This window comes from Callorhinus ursinus, unplaced genomic scaffold (genome assembly GCF_003265705.2).
Source record: "Callorhinus ursinus isolate GAN/ISIS: 27379988/994484 unplaced genomic scaffold, GSC_fseal_2.0 scaffold8, whole genome shotgun sequence".
Taxonomy (NCBI): Eukaryota; Metazoa; Chordata; class Mammalia; order Carnivora; family Otariidae; genus Callorhinus; species Callorhinus ursinus.
Window position 1 is genome coordinate 11,398,599 of NW_027397070.1, and position 27,777 is coordinate 11,426,375.

At 43.7% G+C, this 27,777-nt stretch overlaps 2 long non-coding RNA genes across 2 annotated transcripts in view; one reads left to right on the top strand and one right to left on the bottom strand.

The window, feature by feature from the left end:
- The first annotated feature begins 608 nt into the window (after positions 1–608).
- LOC112822488 (uncharacterized) overlaps positions 609–27,777 on the top strand; it is a 34,538-nt gene continuing 7,369 nt past the window's right edge. Inside the window, exons 1-2 of the long non-coding RNA XR_003207723.2 lie at positions 609–1,029; positions 8,702–8,839. This is a non-coding gene — a long non-coding RNA (uncharacterized lncRNA). The remainder of the gene's footprint in view (positions 1,030–8,701; positions 8,840–27,777) is intronic.
- LOC141373238 (uncharacterized) overlaps positions 5,106–27,777 on the bottom strand; it is a 67,996-nt gene continuing 45,324 nt past the window's right edge. The window contains exons 2-4 of the long non-coding RNA XR_012378966.1: positions 25,876–25,973; positions 7,452–7,525; positions 5,106–5,269 (exon numbers count right to left, since the gene is read on the bottom strand). This is a non-coding gene — a long non-coding RNA (uncharacterized lncRNA). The remainder of the gene's footprint in view (positions 5,270–7,451; positions 7,526–25,875; positions 25,974–27,777) is intronic.

The following is a 27,777-nucleotide window of genomic DNA, read 5'->3' on the forward strand; positions in this document are numbered from 1 at the left end:
GATCCCAGGACCCTCGAATCATGACCTGAACCAAAGGCAAACGCTTAACTGACTGAGCCACCCAGGTCCCCAGAAAGAGCCTTATTCCAAAGCCTTAGATATATGTCATGTCCCCCTTTCTGACACACTGTGGGTCCTCACAGAATTCCCAGCATGACTCATACAAAAGAGAGACAGAAAAGGACATCCGTCTTTCTCCATTGCTTTCTCATGACATCAAGTATTAACACCCACACAGGAAGTGTGAATCCGTGGCAGCCATGGACACATCCGAATACGTACTTTATAATGTTCATTTCATTTTTCATGATTAACACACAAAACTACCTTTTTAGATGGGAATAAAACCTGCACTCAGAGACACCTCAAATGTCGGCCAGCGCCGCACTGAAAGGACCTTAGCGATGCTGGGAACTTTGAAAAGGGGAGTGTGGGGGTAGTGTGCATGGTTGGGGTTGCGGGGGGCCATGTACCGCCTGCGGGTGGGGCACACTGCTTGCTCTCAGAGGTGGCAAGAGCCACAGTTCTGAAAAACAAGGGTCAGTACAAGGGTTAAATGAAAGTGAAATCACGCTGACCCAGAAATGCAAATCAGTGTGCCTGAGCTCTCTGTAGGACTTACGGCGCCTGAACACTCTCTTCCTTTCTTCAGATTACCCGAGAGAGGCTCCAGCGATTTCGAGAAAAGAGGCGAAATGTGGAGGGAAGCGGCAGGCAGCCGCGGAATCTAATTTTATTTGAGAAGCATCTCCACGATTTATAGTGGGCTTCTCACAGGAAAAAAAAAAAAAAGGCAGTTTTGAAGTTTATTTCCCTTTCTTTATATTGCTTTTACTACCTTTACTGGTCCAAATTCAAAGCTCAAAATCAGAGGTGATTTTAAAACTATCTTAACGAATCATAAAAGTAAGAGCGCACGCGTGCTGCGAGATTTATAATGCCGATCTGCATTTCGTTCTACAAAGTTGCAAAGTGTGCAGGAAGCTTCCGGCTGCTGAGAGAAAAAGCTTCCTGAAATATAAATTCCAGGTAAATAACGTCATGGTTCTCCTCACTAATGGAATTATGAGGGAGGAAGGGAGGGAAGACAGAGGGAAAAAAGAGGGGAGAGAGAGGGAAGAAAGAGGCGGGGGGGGGGGAAGGGAAGAGAAAGGATAAATTAGAGAAGAAACGGGTACAGCTTTTAAAGAAACAGAACAGAAACCAAAATCAGAGAGGGTCTCATAGTTGGGGGAAAACATGGAACAAAGGAAGCCAAGGACAGATAGCAAAAAGATTGCAAATGTGGGTCGAGAGCCAAATGGCTCAGGCTTGAACCCAGGCTCCACACCTAATTTCTGGGGTACTTTAGGCCAGTTACTTAACCTCCTGAGAGACATTAATTGCCAGAATCTACGCAAAGTGCCTGGAGTAATGCTGGGACAGCGTGAGTGTCCAAGGACCACAAGCTACATGGACAGCCCCTCCTGGGACCCAAAGGGAGGCATGAGCCAGACTCCCAACCTCTACCTTCCTTTGGCTCCACACCTGTGGTCCTTTGATGAGAATGGCCATTTGGGGGCCTGGCCATACACCAAAAACATGGGGTGCTGAACTTCAGATCTGTTCTGGTTACTTGCTAGTTGTTCGTGTGTTAATTTATGCAACAAATACTTCGCGACTATCGACTACCTTCAGGTTCTGGGCCAGGGTCTAACGAATGAAAACAGGCATACCCTGCCCTCATGCAGCCTACAGGCTCATGGGCGAGCCAGAGAGTAATAAAAGAATTAAGCAAGGACAAATAAATTTAAAACTATGAAAGAGGCACACACTCCATAAAGTACATTTAAGTCCCTTGAGGAAGACACTATTGAGCTGAGCTCTGTCAGCAGAGTGGGCAACAGCCTAGACTATGAAAGGGAAGGGAAGAACCATTCATGCTGAGGGAACAGCTGGAATAGCAGAAGCCCAGAAAATGAGAAGAGACTGGAGAGGTCATCTGGAACCAAATCAGGCAGGGCATGGTGGACCTGGTTAAGGACTTCGGTCTGTATCCTAAAAGAGAATAGAAAAATCAGTGGAGGATTTTTAATCGAGAAAATTACGTGGTCATACATGAGTTCTGAGAAGACCACTCAAGCTTTGGTGTGGGAATAGATTTGAGGAGGGCAAGGTAGACGACGGAGGTGGTTACTGAGCCATCCATGGAGGGCAGATGGTGGCTGGGCTGGAATGGAAGCCGTGCCGGGTTCTACAGATGGCTGGGCCTTACGGTAGCACGACTCAGAAGTTGGTCCTAGAGGGAGGATTCCTCGCTGGAGGGAGTGCTGGGAGAATGCCAAGTTTCAGGGACGCTTGTTCTTGGGTTTAGTTTTAGGTATATTTTATTTATGTGACCTGGGAGAAGACTTTCACCCTCTATGCCTTGAAGCCCTTATGAGGATTAAATGAAATCATATGCCTATGAATGCCTGACACAGAGTAGACGCCCGGGATTTTAGACAAGAAGTACTGAAGCAACTCTGTCTTGGCCTTCCACAGAGGGCAAGATCCTTCACTTTCAGTCCAGATATCACCTTCCTTTTCTTTCTTTTTTTTTTTTTTTGTTAAGATTTTATTTATCCATTTGACAGAGAGAGCACAAGCAAAGGGAGTGGGAGAGGGAGAAGCAAGCTCCCCACTGAGCAGGGAGCCTGATACGGGGCTCGAACCCAGGACCCTGGGATCATCACCTGAGCCGAAAGCAGACACTCAATGACTGAGCCACCCAGGCGCCCCCAGATATCACCTTTCTTGATAGAATATCTGATCCACAAATGCAAGATCCTAAAGTAGAATGTCCCATTTGAGTGCAAAGTAAATCAGGATTCTTGGATCACACTGGGGAGGAGTTAACATTTAATTTATGAGGACATTCCTCGATCTGCCCTTTTAAAAAAAAATACTATGAGAAGTCAAGTTCTGAGACTTATATACATGATACTTTCTCTTTTTCACATCTTGCACAGGGAAACAACCTACATCTGATTGTCTAATTTATGAACTTTTAGGATAAACATATATTTAACAAATATTTCTTAAGCACCTCCTTTATGTAGTGAACAAATAAGACCCATTCCTTGTTCTTAATGAGTTTGTGGGCTGGTAGGAGTCACACATACATGTTGAAATACCACGAGGGAGTGTAGGATGACAGATAGTGGGGAGCAAAACTCTCAAGTCTGGAAATAGGAGATCCGAAGTTTCAAACCAGAAACAGGAACATTAAGTGCTGCTTTCAAATGCCAGGCCAGCCCCATGGTTTTGGTGGTGAAAGGTCCTATTTAAATTTGGGGTTCTGGAAAACCATCAGGATGGACATCCTCTCAACCCAAACAGAACAAAAGATGAAGATGCTATCGAGTCTGGATATAATAAACATAAACAGTCAAAAATCATTATTAAATTGAATTTTGGGAAGGTGGAAAGGGAAGACCTGAAATGCTTAGTCTAAAGAAAAAGAGTATTTGCTAAAACCAAGATTTTCTACCAACATCAAATGAGAGAACTATTCGTATAGCCAGAGAAGTGATGGATATTATTTCACATGGTTGACAACAACAGGTTTGTCTCATAAAAGTAACTTGAAAAAGAATTCACAGAACTCTGCCCAGTACTAGGTCTGCTAACCACCTTTTGGCGTCAGCTGAGAACTAGCAAACTCAAGGAGCCAGCTTACCCCAAGTGTTCTTGCACTTTGTAAAATTTCTTTTGAAATTTAAATTAAAATCCGTTCTTCAGTAATGAGCTTTATTTTCATCCACACAGCAATTTAAACATGCCATCTATTTTCTGTTTGCCATGAGATTGGGAAATTAGGCATTACTGAACATAAAGCAAAGCTAATTCTAGGAATTTCCGAAATCAAAGACTATCCCTAGAATATTTTTACATCAGGGAAACTTGAGACTAAGTTCTAGAGAGTCCACTTTCTAGATGGTCTTGTCCTCTGATACTGAACTGAAATGATTGAGGCCTGAACATTCACTGAATTGCTTGAAATAAGAATCTAGCGTTTAGCTAATAGGTTCTGTCAGTTAGTCTCCTGATTTAATCCAAAACAAGCTATTGGTTTATACCTCCCTTTCTAGCAGGCAGGTTGCCATTAAGCAGAAAAAGTAATTCTATTAATGGAAAAAACAGTGTTCAACACATTCTCTAAGACTTGCCTCAAAAGCCACCTCCATTACTGCTTCCCTGGTCATCATAACATGGCTCTTGTGGAGTCTTTGTCACACTGAATGGAAATTGTTTCCAGGGCCTATCTGCTCATCTACACTGTGATCTCCTCAAGGGCAAGGACAGGGGCATATGCATTTTTGTGACATAATACCTGACACATAGCAGGCATTGTTGAACACAGACAAAAACACAGAAATACAATCAAAGAGACAAGTGGACCAGAGAAATAACAAAACTGCACACCTTCCACCGTCATACACAAAGAGAAAGGCAATGAAGGCCATTGGAGGTATGGTGACATGTCAGGTAGGCTGCTGAAGGAGCTGGCTGTCAACCAAGGACCTGAGCAGGAGAGCCTGGCCCTTCTCTTTGAAGGTGATATTGCCTTATGAAATTTCCCCTTGGGTCTAGCTCACTGGCCAAAGGGATGGAGCAAGTCCAGAGGCTGAGTGTGTTGTCTGAGGCAAGTCCCAGTCTCCCACCCAAGTAATACACCTGTGGCTGGGGTTTGAGGTCCTTGCTGTGGTTTTCTGTTTGGTGAGTGTTAATGGAGAGTGTCAGGGAAAGGATCTTAAAGGCCAAGGTGCGTGAAATGAACATTGTAGGCTCTGCATGTACCATGTGCTTGAGGAAGAAACCGAGCTGCACAACCCCCTCAAGATATACCATGAAGTTGCATCACCCCCATTATGTAAGCCTTTATCAAAGTAGGAAGAGGGAGGGGTTCAATTCCATAACCGGAGTTCAGATGAAAATTTTATAACTTTTAACTTTGATGCTTTTCAAAGGAAATTTTTATCTTTGTTTTACATTCCTGGGGGGGGTTGTTTTTAAAAACATGATTTTAAAGCCATCTTTTAGATTAGATATAAATAAAGAATGCCAGAAATGTTATGTAATGTTTTAATTTCTAACTTTAGTCTTCATGTTAGTAAACTTAAATTTGTAATTCTATGAACAGACACCCTTGAAAAACTTTTCTTCATTTTTTAAATCAGGGATCACCAAATTTTCTAGTTCAAACAGGCCTCCTCAGTTGACTGGACTCTCTCCGTGCTGTGCAGAACTAGGAATAATCACGTTTCACACTGTCAAGAACCAACCTTTGTACTGACATAAATCCAATAAACAGGATTTGATTACATGTTACTGAAAGGTAGTATTTCCCAAAACATATTTCATATAAAACTAGACTTTTGAGATAATATTTTTATAAGATTCTGTGGTCAAACAAGTTTTATAAGGACAGTGCTAAAGAAAGTTCAAAAGGGGTTTTTTTGTTTGTTTTGATTTTAAATGATCAGACTCCTCAGAACATTTAAGATACCAATATAAACATCAAGACTATGGAAGAAGGAGGTAAAGGATGCAGTGTCAAGGACCCCAAAACTCCTCCTACCCGCCCCCAAGAAATAGCCATCGTGCCATAGGATGCTAGTGTTCAGTAGAACACAGCTCAGGAAAAGTGGCTATGAAGTTTTCAGCTGTAGTGAACATCTGTAATTTGTAGTAGCTATTGGCTTTTAGTCACAGAGGTAGCATGGAAATTTGGCCTTGAGCTTTCTAGTAGCTGATGCAAAAAGCATTAATCCCATGATCAATGATCACATAAAAAGTTCATGACATTCATCAGATGAAAACACAGTTGTTTCAGAAGTGCCAGCTATTCTTGGTACTTAGAACTGAAAGATACGGCCACTCAAGTGTTTGCGTAAAGAGGATCAGGATGACATCCTCAGCTTCATCTCCTTTAGTGCACAAAATACCATTTTGTAGGCAATCTTATCGCATCCTTTTTTGGAGACCAATGGCATATTGCTAGGGTGTAGCTCAGTAGAAGCAGCTTTACAAGGAGTCATACCATGTTTCACATGTTCATAGTTCTTAATTGTCTAGCTCAACCCAAGACTCTAATCCCATTCTCCCATTAACCAGCTACACCTGCTCTCCAAGGGTGAATCATTTGCCTACTCTGGGTTTGAACTAGATGGTCCCTGAAGTTCAGCTTCAAAGTTCTAGAGGTCTATAGGGTTTATTACTTTGATTTTCAGAAAAACCTCAAGCTTTCCATGTCCTTGAAAGTGTGAATCCATCCTTGTAGGTATCTGTACGTTAAGTCACTTATGTTCACGGGGGATATATTTAACACATCATGAAAACCTCAAGCCATGGTCATGTGTCAGAAATTTGGAAGAACAAAGAGGAGAGATTAAGAATAGGAGTGGAAGAGTGCCAAACAAAATTTTAGCTACTTGAACATTTAGTTTTAAATCAACCTTAGTTTCTTTAGGAGTACTTTAATAATGATGGCAATCATAGTCATAATCATAATCACTTGCTCTAAATGAGCCTATAGTTTCTCCTAGGTAGTAGCTGCAGCAGAAGCAAACACTTATTTGGTGCTTCCAACCTACAAGACCCTATTACAAACGTGAGACACAATTCCTCTTCGAATGCTCGCAATAACTCAAAGAGGTAGATACCATTCCTATCCAATTTCACAAATGAAGAAACTATGACTCTGAGGGATTGGATAAGTTGCTTCAAGTCCTGCGAGTAGGAGCAACAGATCCAGAACTCAAGCCGGCTCCGGATCCAAGGTCTAACCAACATACACTAGTGCTTCTGGGCCCCTGAGGTCAGACACCACTGACCGTCGAGGGGTGGCCTCACTCTAGCCATATACCGGATATTATATTAGAGCCCCTTCCTCTCAAAATAAGACTTAGTTGGGAAAAAAAAAAATATGGGGCTTTCTAAGAAAAGCAGTTCCATAAGTGCAGAGAATAATAAAGATTTTAATGCTCCATGATTATTACCCACATAGCAATGACCCAGAAAACAAGCCTTCAGTTCTCTTGGAAAATGGAAGATGGCTTCCCCCGTGACAACAGAGCAGTCATTGACTCCTTTGGCAAAACTTGAACAACGAGACCATCCTAAAAGTCAACAGAGTTGGGATTGTAAGGGGGTGGGGAGGCAAATTCCCCTGGGGAACACTCTCAGATGTGCATCTTCTGCAGAGACCCCGGGGACCCCGGGCTGTCTTCCTCCCACTTCACAGGAAATGCTAGTCCTTGTTCCGATAGCTCCTCTTCCTTCTAGCTTTTCTCTCCTCCTCTCCCAGCACCCACTTGCCTGTTTGGAGATGCCTGAGAGGAATGCATTTGACGTAGTCTAGCACCACTCGTAACATATAATCACATATAATCACACATCCAGGAGCCACGTCTCACACTTCTAATTACCTTCCTTCAGAGGATCTCAAAGCGCTTTTCAGACAGTAATTAATCACCTCTTCTTAGGTATTTCCTCCTAAGACCTGAAAAGAGAAACACAACAATTATATGTCTTGCCCTCTAAACTACTACCAACATTTCTTTTGAAACCACACACACACACACACACACACACACACACACACACACACGCATATGCACGTTCAGGGAGAGAGGAGGAGAGAAGGAAAGATTTTTTCATGGTGACAAAGCAGTGGAATTCTTCACATCTTGTCCTGTGCTCACAGCAGGGGTGGGGCCCATGTCATCTGTACACCATAAGTGTTAATAATGACATAAAGTCTTCCTGCACATCATGAATGAAATGGAATCCATTTTCATCTGTGAAATTGCCTGCCGCCTTTTATTCATTCATCTTCTCTAAGCCCTGAGTTGGCAAAACCACCCTTGTCTCATCTCCTAGCCCATTTTTGTAGTCCTGAAGTACAGACCTCCTTCATAAAGAACTGTGTATTTCCCAATTGGGAGAAACAGTTCTGATAAGTTGGCTACTTTCAAAATCAATGAAATTTGCTTGGCCCTCAAGAGTGAACTGCAAACTCATAGTAACTGTCTTAAGGAATATGGACAATCTAAGAGGCTAAGTTTTAAGCTAACTTTTACTTAGCTTGCGCTGCCTCTTTGGTTTCTCTCCTACCCGTCAAAATAAGACCTGGGAGAAACCCGGCAACCGCTGATGTCTCAATATTCACTGTGGCTTCCTCCTAGGAGCCCTACCTCCACACCTGACACAGCCCCGTGGCTCAGCCTGGCCTCAGGGGCAGTGCCCGGCCATTTCCAGCTGGTTCCTGAAAGGAGTATATCAACAGTGACCAAAGGGGACAGCTCCAGGCTGATGAAGCCCAGACACTGCGAACAGTAACTTCCAGCCCTTTCCCCACACAAAGAGGCAACGGTCTTTGCCTGCCAGCCTCAGAATGAGCCTACCAGCCAGGAGTACACTGGCTCTTCAGGGGAGCTTTGTCATGCCTCTCTTGGGGCCTGAAGATGGGCCTCTTCAGACAAACAAACATTTGGTTAGTGTGTGGGGTAATCCAAATTATGATTAGAAACAGATTACCCAGCTCAAGACTTCGTTTGGCCAGGAGCAAAACCACACACCCAAATCCCTAATCCCTTTCCAGGAAGAGGCCTCTCTTCCACTGGGATTGGGAACAACAGCCTTTTCTTTAACTTTTCATCTTTTCACATATTTCTAGATCCCTGTGCTTCTCCTCGAGGCACCAGCCTGGAAGCAGCTTCCAGCCAACCCCAGAGTGTTTGAGCACGCTCTACTGCCAAGGTGACCGGGGTATGTGTGCAAAGCCTGGTCACCAGCAACTGGAGGATCCAGAAAGGTCAATTTCTAATATTCTCATCACCGGGGTTGGGAACAAAATATGAAATGAAATCATCCTTGGTACAGAATTAAAACTTTTTAAGAATATTTAATTTACCACTCTTAAAAGACAGTTGGCCAGCAATTTTTACCTACTCCCTGCTATGAGTACCCCCCATCTCTCTCTCTTTCCTATCCCGTCTCCCTCCCTCCCTCCCTCCCTCCCTCTCTCTCTCTCTCTCTCTCTCTCTCTCTCACACACACACACACACACACACACAATCATCTTGGCAGCAGCTGTAGCCAGACAGTATCTTCATCCTGGATGCCTTCTTGATTCCCAACACACAGCTGCTAAGTTGGCCCTCATGCACCCTCTCCAGCTGTTGTTTACAGAATTAGAAGCTGGACAACTGAGGGAGAAGAGGCAAAGCTGTGCTAAGTGAAGGAGGGTAAGACTAACGTACTCCTTCCTTGGAATCTCAAAGATCCAAGGCCTGTGTTGGGGGGATCAGGACTAGCCATCCAGGCACCAGAAAACATCCCTCCACCTGCCCTCACCCATGCAACTGGAAACCCGTGCCTTTCTTTAGGTGATTGAGGAAGCAAAACAATTGGCTATTCCAACAACTACCCCTGTGATGACAACTCCCAAGTTTTCATCTTCAGCCCTGACTACATTCTTGAGCTCCAGATCTGAATTTCCAGTATCATATCCAGATAGACACCCTGCCAGCCCTCCAATGCAACATGATCTATTGTGAAGACCCCCATTCCCAGCCTAGCAGATAGCTCCTCCTCAGTTCCCCTTCTCAGTGGCATCCTCCCCCACCCCTGACCCCAGTATACATGGGCTTGAAACCTTTAATGTCCTCTTCTTCTCTGATCCCACAGCATTCTATCTCTTAGATCTGCCCTCCTATTTTCATTTCTATGGAAACTATTCTCTCTCACCAAAATTATTGTATTAGTCTGCCTTGGTTTTGTCCTTCACCTAGACATTTTTTCCTAAATAGTTCAAACTTTGTCCCCTGCTTCTAAAACAGCAATGGCTCCCCTTGACTTATGATGTTTCTGAACAAGCTTTTCAGGACTGCCATAGCTTACCCATCACCCCACTTTTTTCTTCTCATCTGTCCTTGGATCCCTCCGTATCTTCCAGCCATTACAAATTACCTGTCTTGTCTCCCTGGAGCACGGCAAACACACCTTACGGTTGCTCATGCTACTTCACCAGAACAGAGTCTCCTTCACCCCTTTCTCAATGATTAACAGTGAGTCTTGGATCAAATGTGGCCTCCTCACCCAGAAAACTGGTTTCTTCTTCATTCCCATGATACTTTTTTTAGAGCAGTTAACATTTCATATATATAGCTTATGACTTAGTCAGTCTATTCCCCTCGTTCTATGTATGAGAACACTGAGGCACAATATCTGCATCTATTTAGTTGCTCTGGAGATTGTTGTGAATTAAAACCAATTCCTAGAAAGAAAAGGCCAGTTCAACAAGTGAAAGGAAGATAAGATTAATTTGGGGGCAGTGCTGAAGGGGGGAAATGTACTGAAAGAGAAATATATAAGAAGGGTGTTGGGGTGAGGAAAGGCAAAGCAGACCACCCCATTACTTTGGCAGTAAGGAAAAGGGAGGAGGTCCCCCGCACCCCGCATCTCCAGTTCCCTCAGGGATCCACAGCCTCCACCTATGGAAAGAACCTGATTAAGCAATGTCCCAACGACTACTGTAACAGAGAACAAACTGAACACTGCCTTGGGGTTAAGAGTTAAGGAACCAACCTCCGAAGTGAGCTCACTGGGCCAAGCACACTCCAGGGAGCATTTTCCCAGAGATTTCCTTCAATGTAGTAACTCGACACTAAATCTTCCCTTGGTACTGATCACATATTTAAACTGCAATTCTTCTACTTGAAATATTCTTAAAGAAAAAGCCTCAGGGGACTGTTGATGAGAGTAATTACACAGAAAGTAGACATCCCAAGCCAAAAGTTTCTTCGAAAACTTAGAAAACTATCAGCCCCGTTGAAGTGACTAGAAAAGCTGAAAAACTGAGGCAGACAATGAATCGTTATTATTTAAATTCATTCATTCAAATCTTATTTGTGGAACACCTACCCTATTCACAGAAGCCACTGGATCTACCTGTCACATGTCGCACCAGGTAGATGCAGTTATCTTGATTTTAGAAGCGAGAAAGCTGAGGTTCAGGAGCATGCGTGTGAGTTTACTTTGTCTCTTAACTAGCTTAAATCTTTTTGAGGAAAGCACACGTACAGCCAATCCTATTGTGTCTTCCTCAGTGTCAAAGAATAGTGTGTGTCCAATAAGTACTTGCTGAGCCCAACTGCTCTCTTTGCTAGGTCTAGTATAATGCCTGGCACAAGGTAAATGCTCACTAAATATTTGTTGAATCAGAGTAGTAGAAATCAATAAGGAAATAACTTAATTTTTTCATTATTGTCCCTAATATCAAAGATGTAGCAAATTAACCCAAAGTATCAACCAGGTAGAGGCTTCAGTGCCCCACTGATGAAACTAATGATAAAACATCATCAATAAAACATTAGATAAAACTAATGATAATAATGAGGATGATCATTCTCAGGCATTGATTTAATCCTTGGAGATGTATAAGCAGAGAGACAACACAGTGGTGGGCACCATGGTGGGTAGGAACATGCCCTGGACCAGACTGCCTGGCTCAAATACTGGTGTTACCACCTCCTACCTGGGTGGCCTTGAGGAAGTTACCTAACATCACCGCATATCAGGGTCCTCGTGTGTAAGGCAGAGCTGATCACACTATCTCCATTGGAGTGCTGGCAGGAAGACTGTGGGAAATCACTATGTAAAGCACCCTGAGCACGCTGCCTGGGGCATAGCATGTGTTCAATAAATGGCACCAATCGTTAGTATTCAAACATGGTTCTCTCTGCCAAGATAAGAGAACATTAGCCGGGAGATTTCCCAAACCAGGGTGATTTGTCATAAACCATATGTCATCGGAACTGCGTGGGATCACTTATGATGCAAGAGGCCAGCTTTGGGGACCAGCTGGGTGGGTTGCAAAGCCTGGGGCCTAGCCAAGAGACCATGCCCAGACATGCACTTTATACACTTGGATTCTGAAAGCCCCACACGAGTACTTAAATAGAGACCTGCCGATCAGACCAGGCAGTGAACCACTCACATGTAGATATGTGCAGTACCCTCCCTGGGCAGGCAGCAGCGGGGGAAAGGACAAGCTGCTTCTAAGTTCTCTGTCCTGGAGGACAGAGGCTGTGCCTTTTGGCTTCATTTCAGAACAGCAGAATGAAGCACTGTGAGCAGACCCAGCTCAGTTCGGGCCTTTTGGATTTGTTTTTCCATGTTGGGCGTTGCAGTTAGAGCCCAAGCTTAGAAGAAAATGCCTATGGAATCAGAATGGATGAAAGGGGAAAAACACCTGGCTCCCTCCCCAAGCACTGTGTCCCAGTTGGCTCTGTTGCCTTGGAATGGGGCAGGGTGGCTGGGATGTAATCGCCTAGGCAGAAATATGAAGTATGTGGGCCTACGTGCGCTGCTGCACACACCACCCGATCGGGAGGGACTCTGCTTAGTGAGCATCCATCTGATAACAGCCTGAACCCTTAAGATGCCAGCTGCCGGCCAAGTGGACAAGTCCGTACGGTGGCACCCAGAGGTCCAGGAGACAGAACAAAGGAGCTGTTATTGAGCCAGTCCTGTGTTAGCATGTCATCCTCACCAAAACAAGTCTTGCGCCAGGCTGGCAGAGAGGCGGTATCCAGGCATTCCAGAATCTAGAACACAGATTGTCAAATTCCAATGGGCTCTCTGATGGCAATTGCAACGCCAGTCATCGAGCCTGGGTCATCGCATCAGGATTTGGCACTTGGGTTCCTATCTCCTATTCTTTTCTACACCTCCCATTGTCACCAGGCCCCGAGAGTGTTGGCTGTCTTGGTGCTCTCTTCTTTAGGGCACAGGATCCCTCAAGGCCTGAACTGAAACCTTCCTTCTCTCCGTTTCACTGGGACATAATAATATTAATTACAGCCAACACATGTTTACTACTTACACTGACCACTTACTGCTCCAAGTGCTTTACATAAATCTGAACTCCTTTCCTTATCACGGCAACCCTAGGAGATGTGCACAGTTATTTTCCCACTTAACAGGTGGGTAAACTGAGGTACCAAGAGGTTAAATCATTGACCCAAACTCATGTAGCTAGTCAAGTGGCAGAGCCAGGAAGCAAGTGCAGGTACTTTGGATCCAGAGTCTGGGCTCTTCTCCATCATGCTCTACTTCCTCTCTATCTATGACCAATTTCTTACTGATTAAAAAATTTTAAAGGCACTTTAAAGGCCTCTTTTTCCAGAATGAACTGCACTCTAGTGCTGAGCTAGGATTTTAGAACCTCCTATTTCATGTATAGTAGAATGGGGAAATGTTTCTAATAATTTAGAAATTATTAGAAATTATTATTATTAGCTAGGAAAATAAATTATTAGCTAGGAAGGAAGCTACTGCTCAAGAACTTGATTAATATGAATCGCAATATGAATATTGAGAATTCTGGTATTTTTAGCCAAGTGAGTACTTGGGCGAAGTACCTCTCTTGGTACAAGCTCTGTCTTGGAGTTCGCAGCTTAAGAGAGACATACTTAGCCCAGTGGGGGACCTGGGTGCATAGTGAGGAAAAGTTGCTACTGACTCCTGCTTTGTTTATAGCACTGACCCCCACCCCCACAAGGAGCAATCACAACCTTGCAAATCTAAGCTCTGCCTCCAAATCGGTGAGCCATTCCCAGGAATTCACCCCAGAAGGAACTCCCTACAGCCATGGAAATGAAGGAAGAGAGGGAGCATTACTAGGCAAGTACTCAGCTAGGATTTAATGCTCACAGAAAGCGTAGGATGTAGCTGCTCTCTTCCCCATCTTGTGGCCTAGAGAGCTTATATACCCGTCCAATGTTAAGTCCAGAACTCAAACCCCATTCCAAAGGAAGGACTCAGTGCCAGTCCAAGCCTTGCTTTTCCAGGAGCCTTTCCTGAGTCCTCAGACCCACATCCATCCCTCTTCCTTGAAACCCCTGTGTTAGTTGTAATCTTTGCCATAGTCCAATGCTTACTAACACTGTTTCATACTGGACCAGTCTTGTTAGCCAAACAGATGCTAAATTTTGGGGGCCAGTGGTGTGGGTTGAATTTTATTTCAGGCTGTCCCTGAGTATTTCTGGGCAGGAAACCAGGAGAGGTAAAGACCTAAAACCACGGGGTGCCTGGGTGGCTCAATCATTAAGCGTCTGCCTTCAGCTCAGGTCATGATCCCAGGGTCCTGGGATCAAGCCCCACATTGGGCTCCCTCCTCCGCGGGAAGCCTGCTTCTCCCTCTCCCACTCCCCCTGCCTGTGTTCCCTCTCTCGCTGTGTCTGTCAAATAAATAAATAAAATCTTAAAAAAAAAAAAAAAAAGACCTATAACCACAGCCTGGTCTCCCTGATCAGGGGAGTCAGTCACTTCATCCCCAGAAGGCGCCAGCTTGGCTTTATAAGTTAACTATCACATTATCCGGTAGCAGCCTTCACGTTACTCCTGCCCTCCTTTGTCATTCCCTTTAAAACTCCTTGCAGATGGTTCCAGACAATGCAAAGCATCGCCCAAAGTTAGTAGCTAGGACCGCATTGTCACTAACTTGGGTTTGGCACAAGAGAAAAGGTCGCCAAGTTTTCAACCCTGCTTCAGTTTTCCAGTAGCCCACCATGTTGCAAGTGCCTCCTCCTGGTGTGGCACCAACCAACATGAGACCCAAGGTCGACTCTCAGCTTTCCCTGCACTCCAACCCTTGGGACTAGAAAGAATGTGTTGCCACACAGAAGGCACACTCAGACATGCCTGCATCATCACCAAGTCAAAGCCAACATATATTTCAGGAGAATTTACAAGGCAGAAAGCACCCTCTAATTTAACAAAAAAGCAAAAGGGCTGGGTGTTTCCTTTCTTTTCCAAAACTAAGACACAAAAGCTTTTCTCATATTAAAGAGCCAGAACCCACCCAACCTGATTCTCTCCTCTCAGTCAAGGAGTACATCATCGTCAGCAACCAGGGACGAGGGCAGACTGAGTCACGGAAGAGGCAACAAGAGGAAGCTGTCATCTCTGTCCCACCACCTCTCCAGCATATGGGAGTGTGAGGGGGTTGTCAGCTGACTGCTTCAAGGACAGGCAGGGCAGTGCTCTGTCTCACATCCCCTGGGAACCTGAATATCACCTCACACCATGATTTACTACAGAAACAGAGCAGGGTCCAGCAGAGACAGCCCTAAAATATGATGGTGAAGACTCCAAGTATAGGTCCTTCTTGATGCCTCTCAGCTGCTTGGATCTCCCCATTTTAAGATAGATAGTAGGTCCATTTTATACTCAGCCCTTTTCTGAGCCCACCTCTTTTCATTAAAACTTTTCTGTCCAATGTGCTGTTCCTTCCCTGTCTTCTACAGGGATGATTCCGCCCCTCAGTGACTCCAGAGAAATATCCGTATATTTGCATGAATTGCCGAGCAATCATTGCAAGCATCCTTCCTCCTCCTCCCGGGTTATAGAAGCATCCTAAATGTAGGAAATTCTCTTCAGTCCAACTTCCACTTTCAGCTCATTCCAGACTAGTGAGGTGTGAGCTATAGTTCCCCTCAAATCCTTATTTCTCAGCTACTTCCTCCACCTGCCCCTAAGGTCCATTGTGAAGGACATTGGCCTAAGGCAGGAGTTCTAGATGATAACCACGGTTTTTCCTGGCCCTCCTGTGATTGCAGTCCCCTTCAATTTTGTCTCAACTGTGGTCATCCTTGGTGCGATGCTTCCCCAGGGATGCGTGTACAGTCTGGTCAAGGAGAGGGTACTAGAGACAAAGGGTGACTCCTTGCCCTCCTCCTCCCTGGCACGGTCCACCTCATCTCTCCATAGCTCATCTACCATGCCTTTGGAAGGAAGGCACCCAGAACTGCCCTTCAGAGGCCATGGAATTAGCTCAGTGTGTCTCAAAAGATCTGTAGTGAAGAGCCAGTTCATTTTTTTTTTCCAATCCATTATGAACTCCAACTTTTGTAAAATAAAAAGAAATTACTAAAAAAGAGTTTAAAGTAAAAGACATGCAAATGTAAGCCCAACTTCTTTTGTTCTTAGATCCAACAGTTAACAAAATTATGCTAGCATGTTGCTATTCTAAACACTGGCTCTCAATTTCTTACCTTAGTCCCAGACCAGCACAGGTGTGAGTAGTAGCCCTGCTCTAACGTGAGGCCTTTGCTACTTATTTAACCACCCAAACCCTTGAACCTCTGGTCTCTGCAAGACGGGAGAACAGGCAGCAGCTCAGCTGGTCAGTGATGCCCCCCATCTGTGTATTCCAGGGACTCATGGCCAATTCTTCCTTAGGTTCCAGAAATACCTCTAACATTAGAATAATGCTGACTTCCTCAGGAGGAGATCTGTCTGCACTTCTCACTACTAATCTGGAGCTACCAAACCCTAAAGCACCTTGGGGAGCAATGAGGGAACACTTTGAGAAGGAACAGGCAAACTGGCAGGTCACTGTCTTGGGCCATCCTGTGTAGAACCGATGGGACTTTTGAAAAGCATCCCCAGAACATGTGAAGGTCTGAGAATTGTTATCATTCGAGCTGGTAAGTCATGGCCCACCCAGGCTTGCAGTCATGCAAGTACCAGCTACACAATCAGCTGCTGTTTATTCAAAAACCTGTCACTGGAGCCAGGCAGGGGGCAGTCCCTAAATGGCTACAGACAGAAGAGGGTAAGCTTCTCTATAGCATTCAGGAGGGCCTGGGAATTAAGTGGGAGGAAATGGTGACCCAATTTAAATATTTCCTTTACTTCCAGAAGAAGCAAAGAAATCTCAGTGTCTACCGTAACAAAGGACTGATTGCACGTTAGGAACAAAATGGGGTGTGATCACCTTTTAGTAGGAGGAAGCTGGAAAGTGAGGTAGGAAATATAGGGTGGGGAATAGGACTCCATTTGCTTGCAACAATTTTAAAAACACTTTATTGGTGTGTAACTGACGTCCAATATAATTTGCATATATTTACAATGCACAACTTGACCAGCTTTGACATACATACACACTTGTGAAACCATTAACACAATCATAATAATAATGAGCATACCCATCACAACCCAAAGTTTTCTGGTGCCCTTTTATAACCCCTGCCTCCTAGTTCTTCCCTTCCTACCTACGAGGCAACCATTTTCTGTCACAGTAGATCAGCTTGCATTTTCTAGAATTTTGTGTAAGTGGAATCACACAGTACATACTGTTTGCTCAGATTTCTTTCACTCAGCAAAATTATTTTGAGATTCACTCAGGTTGTTGTATCTATCATGTTGTTCCCTCTCTCTTACTGCTGAGGAGTCTTCCACTGAGAAGTAATTTTACATCACAAGCAAGGTTAGCCCATGACTAAGATTTTGAGGTGTGAAGGGAAACTTATGAAGATTTGGGCTTTCTCCTAGAGTGGAGTTTGCTGCTCCTATCTCGGGAAATAAAGCTTTATTGCTTCAAAATTAAGAAGGGTAACAAAGAAAAATCAGGCACTTACGATTCTTAAGTGATAAAAAGGATTTTGTAATATCCAGGCTCCGTGGGCTGTGGGGAGTTAAGAAGAAAGAACCGGAGAAACCAGGAACCATCATTCCTACCCAAGATACTTCTCAGCCTTTCTGACTTTCAATCTCTGATTCAGTTTATTTCTTCCCTCATGGTAGGAAATACTCTGGTGAGGATGTTCCCATCACAGCCGTGGTTTTGCTTTGGGAGTTACCAAAAAGGAAGACTATTCTGCAGTCACAATTAGAGTTATCCATTCATTCACTCACCGAACATTTCTTAGGTATCTTCTGTATGCTGGGCATCATACTGGGCATACAGAAACATGCCAAAGACCTATAAGAAGACTTGGTTCCTGCTTTCACAGAGTTGTAGGGTGTGCAGGCCTCACAGCTGGTTATTTTATAACAGATTCTTGCACAATAAACAAGAGATCAGAGATGGCAAATAGGTCAACATGGTGGTTGGGGCTGAGCTGTTACCACCAGGGAGACCAGAAGACATGATTGAATGTGGATATGGTAGCAAAGGAAGAGTTCTGGTTCACAGATTATCAGGAAGCACAGTGTCAGTGACAGAGAATGCAACCCCAGCTGCTCCACATGGGGTAGTGAGGAAGATGGGAAGATTTAGGGGATATATAGACCATGGCTCCTGCCCCCCCCAAATGTGTCTTGGACATGCACATTATTGTTTGTCCTACCAAAAAGTAGGGAACCTATTTTTCTAAATAGGTGACCGTGTTCTAACAGAAGTTTTCATAAAAAAGCAGACCAATATTTGCTCCCAATCTTCTGTCATAGAGTTATCCTAAAAGAACACTAATGGAAAATAGCAGGATACAAAGTTGGATGAGTAAGGTGACGATTAAATGATGATGATAAAACAAACAACCAAGCTATTCCTTGGAAGGGAGGGGTCTAGTAGGGAAATGTCCAAAAAAACCACCAAAAAAGTTAAAAAACCACTTGTTCATGTCTTCTTCAAATTTTCTTGAGTATTTTGCCATTAAGTTTTTGAAGAACTACTTTGAAACACACTCTTCATGGAAAGTCATGGGTTCTCAGCCAAAGGAAACCAAAGTCGACAGTCTGGATTTGCCTGTAGTCTGGAGAGAAGCCTGGCCACGGAAGAACGTCAGGGAAGGCGGTGGCAGTGGAGGGGTGAGACCTCGTGGAAGGGTTTTTGCCCACCTGAGGCTCCACCCTGAGGTGCAGAGAGCCAAGAAGAGGTGCAGCTGGAAGTGGGACTACAGCGCCACTGGAGAGCAGTGCAGAGGCAAGCCTGAGTATGCAGACAGCCTCAGATGGCCCAGGACCCACGAGGCCAGGACCTGCCTGGGTGACCATGAGAGAGTAACTTGATGGGCCTTCGTGATCCTTGCCTATAAAAAGAAAAAGCAAGACTGGATAACCTCTAAGCTCCTTTCTAACTCTAAACATGTAGGAATCTGAGTGGTATGATTCACTTCAACATGTATCCATTGAAGACCTTGGCTATATACCTGAAGAAGCTCTGTGGGTCAACAACCACCAACATCCTCTTTGATTTAGCGCACATCAATTAAAAACAATTGAACACCTGTTACTAAATGTAGAGTGATATATATTTTCCAGAAAAGGAGTTCTGCAAAAGCTGTCCCTGATTAGAGTCAGGGCTAAGAGAGCAAATCCACCTCTTTGACAATGTGACAATCCGTGTGGTCAGGGACATAGGAAAAGGGATTTCCCAGGAGTCATGGAATGGAAATTGACCCATACAGCAATGGGGAGAGGCCAAGGCATTGAGAACAAGCCTGCTGCCTTCATGGGCACTGTTGTTGGAAGAGGTGGTCCCAACTTATTCCCAGAACTATCTCCACTCACCACTCTTGACTCAAGTTAGAGGTAAGTTGTTGTCTCTTGGTGAGGAATGTGAAAACTCACACACAGATGGGTGGAGCAGGAAGCCAAGGGAAGGTCAGAGAAAACAAAGGGGTTTCCTGTGATGAGTCACTGCCTTCTGGGAAACAATTTCAGAAGCCACTACATCCCCAGCACCTGTCCAAGGCTTGTATTTTGTGCTGAAAAAAAAAAAAAAAAAAAGTGGCAAACGAAGCATCGAACCACATCTGAGAACCCACAGGCCACTTACGGGGCAGAAATCTGGAAGAGAGCCAGGCCAGGCCAGGCACATGTGACAATTTGCACATCGCCTGCCAAAGTCTCCAAGCGGGGAGACTGTGGGTGGGCTGAAGATGCTCCGTTCAAGTCCCCCTTTTCTTTAAAGGGAGCAAACTTTATGCTGTTCTTTCCTTCGATGGTCACAGCTTGGATTTTCAGATAAAGGTTTTTCTTCTTTTTTTTCCTATTGCCTTCTTATTAAGGTCAACGAAACTCAGTTTTTAACTGTAACCAGCTTGCTAAATCTAGAAAGAAAACAAATTTGACTAATTCTGGAACAGGAATTGTTGGACTCCAGGTGGGATGAATTCCTTCTCTTGGTTTATGCTGAGCTGAAAACAAAAACCAACATTTATTTCCTCACCCATTAAAAGGGTGAGGTTTATATGTAGCAGGGTAAAAAGCACATGGGCAGTCTCGGGCCACTCCTGGATAGCATCTATAATAAAACTAACAGAGTAAACCAAGACATAAGAAGACATAGGAGCCAGAACTAGGGGATCCAACTCAGGAGAGAGGTGGAGGAAAGTTCCAGGGTGATGGTGAGGAAAACACGTAGCAGTCCTGGAGAGCCACCAGTCCTGATAGGGTATGGGAGACAGGAGCCTCTTAGGAGGGCTGTCTCTCGAAAAAAAAAAATAATAATGTTTGCACATAGATCAAGATGTGATTAACAGTTATGTGAAAGAGCTCGGTATAGAAAACCAAGCAACTAAGCAAATTAAAACAAAGTCAAGTATTAACTCCAGGGGGAAAGAGCTGGATAAAATAGAAAGCACACTCCTAGTACCCTATATGGCTCAGCCTTAATGATATTTACATACTTGCAGAAATGTGATCACTGAATATTCATTTAACCCACATTACCAGTGTTGTGACCATATTTGGAAAAAGAGAGGAAGGGAAGAGAGGGACATGGGTGACACAAATGTCAGAAACCAAACCATCATCTTACATAGAGGAAGTTGATGTGTAATATCTAAACCTGAAAAACTAACAAAGAGCATTATAAGCTTGTCATTTAGAAAGTTTTAAGATTTAGAAGTAGTTGCTTCTGAGGTGGAATCAAATGTGGGGTAGGATGAACATGGCAAATATTTCTTGATGTAAAAGTTGTAGTACTATTTTGACTTTTTCAATTATGTACCTATATTACTTTGGTTAAAAAAAACTTTTTTTAAGATTTTATTTATTTATTTGACAGAGAGAAACACAGAGAGAGAGAGAACACAAGCAGGGGGAGTGGGAGAGGGAGTAGCTGGCTTCCCTCTGAGCAGGGAGCCCAATGCGGGGCTCAAGCCCAAGACCCTGGGATCATGACCTGAGCCGAAGGCAGATGCTTAACAACTGAGCCACCCAGGCACTCCCCAAAAAACTTTTTTTTAAAGATTTTATTTTTTATTTAATAAAGAGAGAGTGCGTGAGTAGGGGGGAGGGGTAGAGGGAGAGGGAGAAGCAGACTCCCTGCTGAGCACAGAACCCAAGACCAGACTCCAGGATTATGACCTGAGCCGAAGGCAGATACTTAATGAACTGAGGCACCCAGGTGCCCCCCCCATAAAAACTTTTAAGAGTTTAGTGTAGGGGTGCCTGGGTGGCTCAGTCGGTTAAGCATCCAAACCTTGATTTCAGCTCTGGTCATGATCTCAGGGTCCTGGGATCAAGCCCCAAGTCAGGCTCTGTGCTCGGTGCGGAGTCAGCTTGTCCCTCTCCCTCTCCTCCTCTATCTCTAAAATAATTTTTTAAAAAAGACTTTTGTCTAAAGGCTCTTTTCTTCCCCCTCTTTGGGTCGATGCAAAAAAAAGGGAACAAAAGAGAAAAAAGCATGTTATAGAAATTACGAGTAGTATGAGGCCATATTGATAATGATATCTATTGTGTGCATAGAAAAGAATGCAAAATGACGTACTTCGAGGTGGTAACAGTGATTAACTCTAAGTGGTAGAATTATAATTTTTTCTTCTTTTCAAATTTTATCTATATTTTATTCTATCTTAATATATTTAATAACATTTAACAAGGATCATATATTGCCTCCATAAAGAAGAAAAATAAAAACTTTAAAATTAAAAAGAGAAGGAGAAGAGGAAGAATGGAAGAAGGGGGTTTGAGTTCAGAAATCAGGCCCTACGTCTTCCTAGGTTTTTCTTCTATTAGGCATGTTTTTATCCTTCTGGGGCTTTAGATTCCCCAGCCATAAAACAGAGATACTGCTACCTACTCTCTCTCTCTCTCTCTCTCTCTCTCTCCCCCTGGAGAGGTTATTGCAAAAGGTGTGCGAACCTGCCCAGTCATAAAGCATGTTATTAAACATGTAGACATGGTAAGGCCCAGGGGAAGAACATGCAAAATGAGGAGCTCTTTGGACTTCACACAGTCCTCGATGGCACCACTGCCCTTCTTCCCTAGAGATCTTTATCCCCATCCTTTTCAGAAACCTTCCATTTTCCAGGATACACGGACTTACCCCTCATTCCCCACCAGGCCCACTCCCCCAACCATGCCCACTCCCGCTCCCACCAGTACCTGTCCCAGCAGGATGCTGTCACATTGGCATTTTGCACAGGGCCTCAGAGAGGGCCTCACAGGAGTGCTCCTCCTAAGACCTCTACCAGGATAAGACATTCTAGTCCTGAGGACATTCCCCTCAGAACTGGGTTGCTTTGAAATGTCCAGGATTCAGGACCAGGATCCAAAAGAGACTTAAAAGTCTACAGGGAGGAGGTGAGTGTATTTAACAATTAATTTCTATCCAAAGCCTTGGACGTAAGGCAGTAGCCCTTCAGACAAATTGTAAAACCTCAACCACCAACCTGTGCTCCGACTGGGTGTTGACCATCAAAACCGCTTACCCTGCATTGATACCAAGAAATACTCTGAAAAGAATCCTAAATTAGGAGTTGTTAGAGGATCCATTCCCCAGTCTCATCTCTACCTCTGACAAGCCATGAGATCTTAGTGAGTCATTAACCTCTCTGAGTCTGTTTCCTTATCTACAAAATGAGACAGTGACCACGCTGATTTCATGCTGAAGTCACAATCCTCTCCTGAGCATGTGTTCACAGTTTCTACCATCTTTGGTTCCTTCATTATTTCTAGAGTTGCCTCTTACTCTGTCATCTACTCTCCAAGTTTGCTTTCCCTGCTGTCTTTATAGCTCTCAGCCCTTTTGCCCAGTCTCCAGGATGCAAGATCAACATGCCCCTGAGGAAAAAGGGAGTAGAGCTGCCTCTACCTCCTGGACTCCTGAACACCAAGGCTCTCCGCCTCCCCCACAGGGTCCTGCCTTAGCCAGCTGTCCTCCAACAGCAAGCTACCTGGAAGTAAGAGTCACTGAACGCATGGAAGGACTGGACACCCAGGAGCTGCCACGGGGCCCTTGATAGAATAATGAGATTTTTGGGGGTAATCTCAAGGACCCTCTCTTCACATAGAAAAGATTACAGAGAGCTACTTTGATTTTTAAAATTTAATCCTCAAACTGTTAAAGTTATAAACTTAAAAATCTAGGTCTTCCTTAAACTTTTAAGTTCAATTTAGAGATATTATTAATCTTTATAAACATAGCAAGTATTAATCACATTTAAGAGGTTTTTAATTAATGTTTGATTCCATTTAAAAATTCAGTTTAAAAAACTCACTCATTTTAAACCATGTTTATATTTTGATATTTAATATATAAATTATATATATTTAATATTTAAATTATAATATAAATACATTTGATATATTTATATATTATAAACATATTCAATATTAATATGTAACATGATATATTTAATCTTTTATAAGTACATCTAATTGTCTAAAAATCTCATATAGTTCTAATAAAATAAAATTCAAAGTATGACAGATCTTCCAGTCTCAAATATTCCAATACTGACAGTAATTTTAGAATGTCTTTCAATATAAAATCACAAAACTAAGTCATTTCTTAATTACATATTTAAAATGGTCAAAAAATGACCATTACTCTCACGGGCCAATTTCCCTTAAATATTGCAAATACTTAAAATACCAAGTGTACACAAATTGACAAAACTATTATGAGGTTGATGGTTCTCTTAAACATTTCTACATTTACTTATAAATCTTTGCAAGATTAAAAATGCTAACCCAAGGTCCAGTATTTACATTAGTGCTCATTCTCAGTGGTGTACGTTCTATGGGTTGGTACAAGTGTATAATGACACTGTTTAATGTAAACTATGGACTTGGAGGGAATATGATGTGTTGGTGCCAGTTCACCAATTATAACAAATGTACCACTCTGCTGCGGGATGTTGATAATGATGGAGGCTATTTATATGTGTGGACAGGGCATACGTGAGCAATCTCTGTACCGACCCCTCAATTTTCCTGCTCTAAAACTGAACATAAAACTGTTCTAACAAATTAAGTCTTCATTAAAAAAAAAAAAATTGCTCACCCTCTAAGAAACAATGTCAGCTTAAATAGCCTGGGCTCCCCTCCCAGGCAATTTGGGGGGTGCTGTCTCAGCTGGAATAGGTTTGCTAACAACCAGAAGCCACTGGTGGTCTCAACCCCACAGATCGTGGCCTCGTGTCAAAGCCTGTTTCTGAGTTGCCTTGTCTTACAACCTACCTCCCCAAAATTCAGGTAACTCCTTACCCAATTCTCTTCTCTCCTAGTTCGCCATGTGTTTAGCTTCAACCAGCCTATTTGCTGGTCCAGTCTATCCTCAACTTTTTTCTTATTCATTTTTTAGCACCACAGTTCTTACAGATAGTTCAGTGCCCCTCCCCCCGCCCCATAGAATTCCTCACAGTTTTATCCAACTCTGTTTTCCCAGTTCCAAGTTCATGCCACCGACAGGTAGAAGAAGGTGGGGTAGGTAAAGCATATTTAAATTTCTGGATGGCTTTCACCTTCCTCTCTATAAGGACAGGAAACAAGCAGAGAACGTATCGCTGTCCCTGCCCTCTCTTTCCATCGTGAGGCCATCTCTGTCACTTCTCATCTGCCTGACATCAGGCTTCTTCCGGTAGAGTCCTGCAGGCCCATCTGGTCCAGGCACCCCAGGGTCAGCTCACAAATGGGCTGATGAGGTTGGCAAGAGATTTTGCTTTTTTCCTCTCTCTCTCTCATATGCACAGGCATCCACACATGCAGAGGTACAGAGGTGCACACACACCTCTATACAACTAACCCTCTGTGGCCCAGAGCACAGGCTCCTAATCATGCCCACTATACCTCCCCTGAGGCTGGGGAATTCCAAATTGAAATCCCTAAGCAGGCCACACTAATTCTGTCATATCCTTCAGCTGTTGACAAGCTGCCTATCCTATTTCCTTTTCGGTCTTCTTTTGTCGCGGGCGCTCTTACTTAAATACCAAATAGGTTTTTGCACCAGGGCACACCAGTTGAATGACTAGTTTAGAACAGACCATTTTCAAGGTGAGGGGAATAACCCAATAAAATTGATGGGGCAAGTCTCCCTCTTCTGACCAAGAGGGGTCCGTGGTGCAGAAGTGTGGGACAAGGAAAAGGTACTGGACATAAAGTCAGATAAGTTGCTCTCTAATCCAATTTCTGCTTCAGACTGTGCATCTTGGGCCCAACCTGTGTGAGCCCAGGTTCCTCCACCTATGACATCACCTACATGGCTACAGGGGCAACTGACAAGGATGTTTCCAAGATTACATTTTAAAAACATGTAAAACACTTGAGTCTCTTCTCTGGTTGGCTACCAGGATTCTGACATGCTCCTGGTTTTCCTCCTGCCTCACTGGCTGTCCACCTCAGCCTTTGCTGGTTCCTGCTCATCTCCCCAACCTCTAAAGATTGGGCTCCAGCCTTGGACTTCTGCTTTCCATCTCTACTTACTCCTTCAGTGATCTTATCCAGTCGCATGGTTTTTAATAGCATCTGTAGGCCAACGAGGTGCACATTTCTATCTCCATCCCAGAACTCTTCCCTGAACTCCAGACTCATATGTCCCACCTGCCTATTTATCATCTCATCTTGGGCGACAAATAGGCTTCTCCAATTATACATTCCAACCCTACTCTCCTCCGGTCTTTCCTTATTCAATTAATGACAATTCCATCCTTCCAGTTGATTGGATCCAAAATCATGTAGTCATCCACGACCCATCTTCTTCACACCTCCTATCCATTCCATCATGCAAACCCTGAAATGGAGCTCTAACTTCAAAAGATACCCTGAAACACACTGTTTTTCACCACCTCAGCTGCTACCACCTTGACACAAGCCAACAACATATCTTACCTGGATTCTTGCGATAGTTTCCTAAGTAGTTTCCTTGGTTCTGGCCTTGCCCCTTCCAGCCTCCTTAGTCTGTTTTCAACACAGCAGACAGAGTGATCCTGTTAAAACATAAATTAGATCATGTCATTCCTCTTCACAAAACTGTCCCAATTTCTACCCATCACTTTCAGAGAATCACACTTACTAAAACATGGGGATCAGGGCGCCTGGGTGGCTCAGTCGGTTAAGCATCTGACTCTTGGTTTCAGCTCAGGTGGTAATCTCAGGGTCATGGGATGGAGCCCTGTGTAGGGCTCCGTGCTCATCGGGGAGTCTGCTTGGGATTCTCTCTCCCTCTTCTTCTCCCTCTGCTCCTTCCCGCCCCCATCTGCTTGCACGCATGCTCTCTCTCTCAAATAAATAAATAAATAAATAAACAAAATAAAATATATTTTTTATTTTCAAACCAGTGCCTGCTTCATAGAGTTGTTGTGAGGATTAGGAGTCACTATATGGAAAGCCCTTAGAACTGATACTCACTGAGTGCTTACCGCATAGCAAGCACTACCCTACATACTTTAATATAAACTCATTATGTATCAGCTCATTAATTCTCATAAGAATTCTGAGGTATGTACTATCATTACACCTATTGTACAGCTGAGGAAAATGCATTACAGAGAGATTAAATACCTCTCCCAAGACCACACAGCTAGTGAGTGGCAGAACTGGGCTTCCACTCCAGGCAGTGGGCCTCCAAAGCTGATGCTTTCACTACCCTGCCTAGTCAGTAAGCCTTCTTCTGTGACATACTCGTTATGTTTTTTTTTTTTTTTTAAGATTTTACTTTAACTACTCTCTATACCTAACATGGGGCTTGAACTCACAACTCCAAGATCAAGAGTCACACGCTCCACCAACTGAGCCAGCAAGGCTCCCCAGTGACATACTCTCTAGATGCTGAATAGTATCCCATCATATGGAGGGACCATTCATTTACTTAACCAGTTCCTCGCCAAGTCCTCTGGTCATTCCAGAGCTTCTCACTACTGGGGACACAGCAGTAAACAACCAAAAAATGGATGCAAAACTGTCGTCACGCAGTTTACATTTTTCAGAAGTACTTTTTATAATGGAAGTGTCACCAGAGGCCTGGTTTGCTTATGGACTAAGTGTTCTTCTCTGTTGAGGCAATCAGCCTCAGTTTTATTCATTTGACACATCTCTTGGGCAAGGCACTCAGCTAACTTCTGTGGGAGGAACAAAAATGATTCAGACATGGACCTTGCTCCATGGGAGCTTCCATCTCTAGGAAGCAGTTCTTGTAGCACTTGTTTCTGGGTCTATCCTGTGACTTTTTTCATTTGCATACCTGTCATTAAACATCTAAGCTCCCCAAGGGGGAAGAACATTCATGTGGTTTCCTTTTTCTCTTCCCACAGAGCCTAGAAGAGTGCTTTGAAAACAATGGCTTCACAGATTTATGGAGTACCAAGTTCTAGAAAGATTCCTCAAAAAACTATTTGGCCACAAATTTGATTCCCCCATTGTTCTGCCCTTATTTAGGCCACAGGAATTTAGTCCATCAACACACAGAAGAAGAAAAGAATTAAGACTACGAGCCACCTTTTATAATTATAAATATTTTAATTATTCTCTCCCAGACTACTTTTAACCATTTAACCATGGGGATGGAGGAACCCTGGCAATCAACTGGATGCTCACTTCAAAATACAAAAGATTAATCATCACATGCACACAATGCATGCACATGTGCACACACACCGCTGCTTAAAACCCTTCAACGATTTCCAATCAGTCTTGAGGGAAAAATGGGCAAATCCTCAGCAAGGCCTCCAATGCACAAGGCCCCAAGTGGCCCGGCTGTGCCTGCCTCTCCAGCCTGGCCTCACAGGGTACCAT